A 4,218-nucleotide genomic window follows, 5' to 3' on the forward strand; every position below is an offset into this window, starting at 1 on the left:
CACATCTGTCTTGGCTGCATGCCCCCCGCACACTCAACAAGAGCCTCTTACATAGGATTTATCTTATGCCGGCCCCTGTTCTGAGTCTGAGGGTGTCACTGTATGAAATCAATGTTGTGATTTCTGATTTTCCCCTCTTGCAGGTGGCACAATGAGGCAATGAGAGATTAAGTCACTTGCCCAAAGTCATACAACTTACAGTTGGCAGAACTAATTGCAAGTCAAGGCAACCTGCCTCCAGAGCCTTTTTTTTTTTTACTTCCATAACCGCCTGAAACATTTTAGTTGTTAACCCAGTGGTTATCAGATTAGTTCATGATACTTATTTTCATTAAAATTGCTCTTCTTTCCAATTCGTAGTCTAGCCTCTCAGGAAAAGCTTTTCTTTCGTTAAATAAAGGCACAAAGCACAAACTCTAAGATTATCATACTGTTTCTGAAACATGTCCTTCCTGATATTAAAATGTATTCTTTCCCTTCAAATGAAATTGTCCCATTATAAATTAGCATGGAAGTTTCTTTAAAAAGATACTGTTCTTAGATGCAACTCATATAATGCACATACATCATACTTCGTACTTTCTGTGGTTGTAGCCTTCCTGATATTTGTCTTTCTGATTAAGAAGATAATTGGAAAGCTTTTTCTAGAAGACTATTAAAAATTTCATAATGTTTCTGACTGATTAAGAAATTAAGATCACAAGGAAACATGGCATAAGGATTCAATTCATATCACTGTTGTATATTAGTTTTGAATTTTTTTCCTGAAGCACAGATTAAGTTAATTGAGAATATTTTTCTTCCTGTGACATCTCAGCCATGTGTCCCCCTTAAAATATTCTTTAGGGGGTAATGTCTTACACAGTTTGTGCATCAGGGCACTGCAGTTCCTTAACTGTTAAATAGTGAAAGGTACCCCTTCTTCTATTACCACCAAACACACTTTTTTACTTCCTCTGTCACATTCACTTCTGAGTTATCACTAACTCTCCGGCAGAGAAAAGTCTGTCCTGAGTTCTTGTATCATATTTTAATCTTTTAGTTCTAATTGCCTCTTTGACTGTCCATGCCCTTGACCCACCTCAGTGAGGATTCTAAGAAACTTGCAAAGCTAATAACTATGAGCTACTGTTTAGGGTTTCACGGCTCTGGTACTATTGTATGAACACTACTGAAGCTGGGAGGAATGAAGTGCATAACGCCTAGCAGCAGAGCTGACCAGATTCACAGAAGTTACCTTTATTGCCAATGGCTAACATCCCCAGTCACAGCTGTTTAAGAGAGGTGTATGTGTCCTATCGTTCACTCAGTGTATGGTTTCAAGAAAGTTCCATGACTTTTCTAGACTTGCCTTCTATACAAGATGATTACCTGCCTCACAGGACTGAGCGTATATTTTATAGACTCACTCTTTTCTCTAGTAGGCATCCAGTAAGTGCTTATGAAATGAGCAAATGTCAATAGCTCACATAATTACTGAGAAACCCATCATCCATGACTGAGAATCTGCCATTCTCCAAAGCAAAGGTTTAGGATAACATCAAAGGAGAAGGAACTGTCTTTGTGAACACTTAGGAGGACTTTTAATTGTCTTCTAAATGAGTAAAACTTTCACCAAAAAGCTATTTTTACATCTTTACCAGTATCTTTCTCTATTCCTCTGCCTCTTCCTTTTACTTGTTTTTCCTTTCCCTCACTACAGGAATTCATAAGGTTGTTTTATTTCAGTGATGGTGATCAGAGTGAGTGGAAACTTTTCTTTCCTTTTTTTTTTTAAGATTTTATTTATTTACTTATTTGTCAGAGAGAGAGAGAGAGAGCACAAGCTAGGGGGAGCGGCAGGCAGAGGGAGAAGCAGGCTCCCTCCTGAGCAGGGAGCCCCCCCCCCCGATGTGGGACTCGATGCCAGGACCCTGAGATCATGACCTGAGCCGAAAGCAGAGGCTTAACCAACTGAGCCACCCAGGCATCCCAAGTGGAAACTTTTCTTAATGTTTGGTCTTCACTGGGAAGTGAATCTGATATGCAGAGAATTATTTGCAAGTATATCCATACCTTACAAGTATTTTACCCTTGAGTGGAAACAATTTCTAAAGGGTAAAGGTCTTACACTCTTGAAATTATCTCGGGCAGTGGACACGTACAGTTATCATGGCTGTATTAAAGCTAGGGTGACATTTGAAACTGTTATCCACTCTGAAATACACTGGCTTTGCTTTATCTCTCTGATAAAGTAAATATCCCCAAGCCACAGTGAGGTTTGGAGAACAAATTACAAAAGTGGGTCTTGCTGACGGTTCTTTCCTGAAAACCCTAAAATTTGTGTTGAAAATTAAAACAATAAATCATGCTATGACAGGAAACAATGTGAAACAGGCACTATTAGACTCTGGAAATGAATTGAGCACTTGGAATTCTCTGTTCTAAATCTAAATCGTTGTTCTAAATCTTTGTTCTAAATCTAGAAATTCACCAAAACAATCCTGGAGCTAAATTACCAGAGAGACAGAAATCTGAAATCATTGTTTCTATTTTAATCCCATGGTCGGTTAATTTATTTATTTTCCTGTGCAATCTCACAGTCCTCACTTAATTAAATGAACACGGAATTCTAATTTTAATTGTATCAAATATAGAAATCATATTCTATCCTAGAGATAAACAAGTCACAAAACACCTCTAAACTAAATAACTCCAAGACAGTGTTTCAGGAAACCGTTCTCATTTCTGCACGATCTCTTCTGGGACCCTTCTCGTGCACATGTGAAAATCACCGGTAAAGTGTGTGACAGCTTCTCACGGGGAGCACATGTCATCCTGAGCCTCGGCCAGTTCAGAATCGATCCTTTAATCCCTCCCTCCCTCCGAGTCTCCATCCACCTCTCTTCCCTCTCTTTTCTTCCTTTCCTACTTTCCCATCTGTTTTCTCCCCCCACTTCCTTTCCTCAGGGGCAACATACAATTTGGGGTAAATGTTTGGATTTTTAAAGTAAATAGACACGATTTCAAGTGCATACTTGTACTGTTAAAACACGAACCCCTCTTTTTCGTGGCGCCTCGGAGGCGGTAGGCTGCTTCAGGATGAAGCTGAACATCTCTTTCCCAGCTACTGGCTGCCAGAAACTCGTTGAAGTGGACGATGAACGCAAACTTCGTACCTTTTATGAGAAGCGTATGGCCACAGAAGTTGCTGCTGATGCTCTGGGTGCAGAATGGAAGGGTTATGTGGTCCGAATCAGTGGTGGCAATGGCAAACAGGGCTTCCGCATGAAGCAGGGTGTCTTGACCCACGGTCGTGTCCGCCTGCTGCTGAGTGAGGGGCACTCCTGCTGTAGACCAAGGCGGACTGGAGAGAGAAAGCGCAAATCCGTTCGGGGTTGCATTGTGGATGCCCGTCTCAGCGTTCTCAACTTGGTCATTGTAAAAAAAAGGGAGAAGGATATTCCTGGACTCACTGATACTATGTGCCTCGTCGCCTGGGGCCCAAAAGAGCCAGCAGAATCCGCAAACTTTTCAGTCTCTCTAAAGAAGATGATGTCCGCCAGTACGTGGTGAGAAAGCCCCTAAACAAAGGAGGGAAGAGACCTAGAACCAAAGCGCCTAAGATTCAGCGTCTTGTTACTCCACGAGTCCTCCAGCACAAACGGCGGCGTATTGCTTTGAAGAAGCAGCGCACTAAGAAAAATAAGGAAGAGGCTGCAGAATATGCTAAACTTTTGGCCAAGAGAATGAAGGAGGCCAAAGAAAAACGCCAGGAACAGATTGCCAAGAGACGGAGGCTGTCCTCTCTGAGAGCTTCTACCTCTAAGTCTGAGTCCAGTCAAAAATGAGATTTTCTATGAGTGACAAATAAATATGATCAGACATCAAAAAAAAAAACAAAACAAAACACGAACCATCATTTATCCTACTCAAGTCTGCATTATCTCACCTACAAGATGGGGCTAACAAAGTTATGTAGTGATAGAACTTAGTAGGATAAAATTAGAAAATACATATAAAGTGCCTGACAGGTGTAAAGCCGTCAGTAAATGTAAGATATTGTCTTTAAATATTATTTCTCTTTTGCTTTCCCTGCCGTTTCCTTACTTCCTTGATTACTGACTTAAATACAGCATTTCAGCATTTGCTAAGTTGTGTGTTGGCACAGGGCAAGAAATCTTGTTTTTCCACCCACACAGTGGGCAATCTGTTAGAACAGATAAGAACAACAACAGC

The 4,218-nt window shown here is 40.8% G+C and overlaps 1 pseudogene; it reads left to right on the plus strand.

Moving 5' to 3' along the window:
- The first annotated feature begins 3,050 nt into the window (after positions 1–3,050).
- LOC114210324 (small ribosomal subunit protein eS6 pseudogene) lies at positions 3,051–3,850 on the plus strand (annotated as a pseudogene).
- The last annotated feature ends 368 nt before the right edge of the window (positions 3,851–4,218 follow it).

Source organism: Eumetopias jubatus, unplaced genomic scaffold (assembly GCF_037043125.1).
Source record: "Eumetopias jubatus isolate StellerSeaLion01/CBP00866 unplaced genomic scaffold, mEumJub1_p1.0 scaffold_17, whole genome shotgun sequence".
NCBI classification, from domain to species: Eukaryota; Metazoa; Chordata; class Mammalia; order Carnivora; family Otariidae; genus Eumetopias; species Eumetopias jubatus.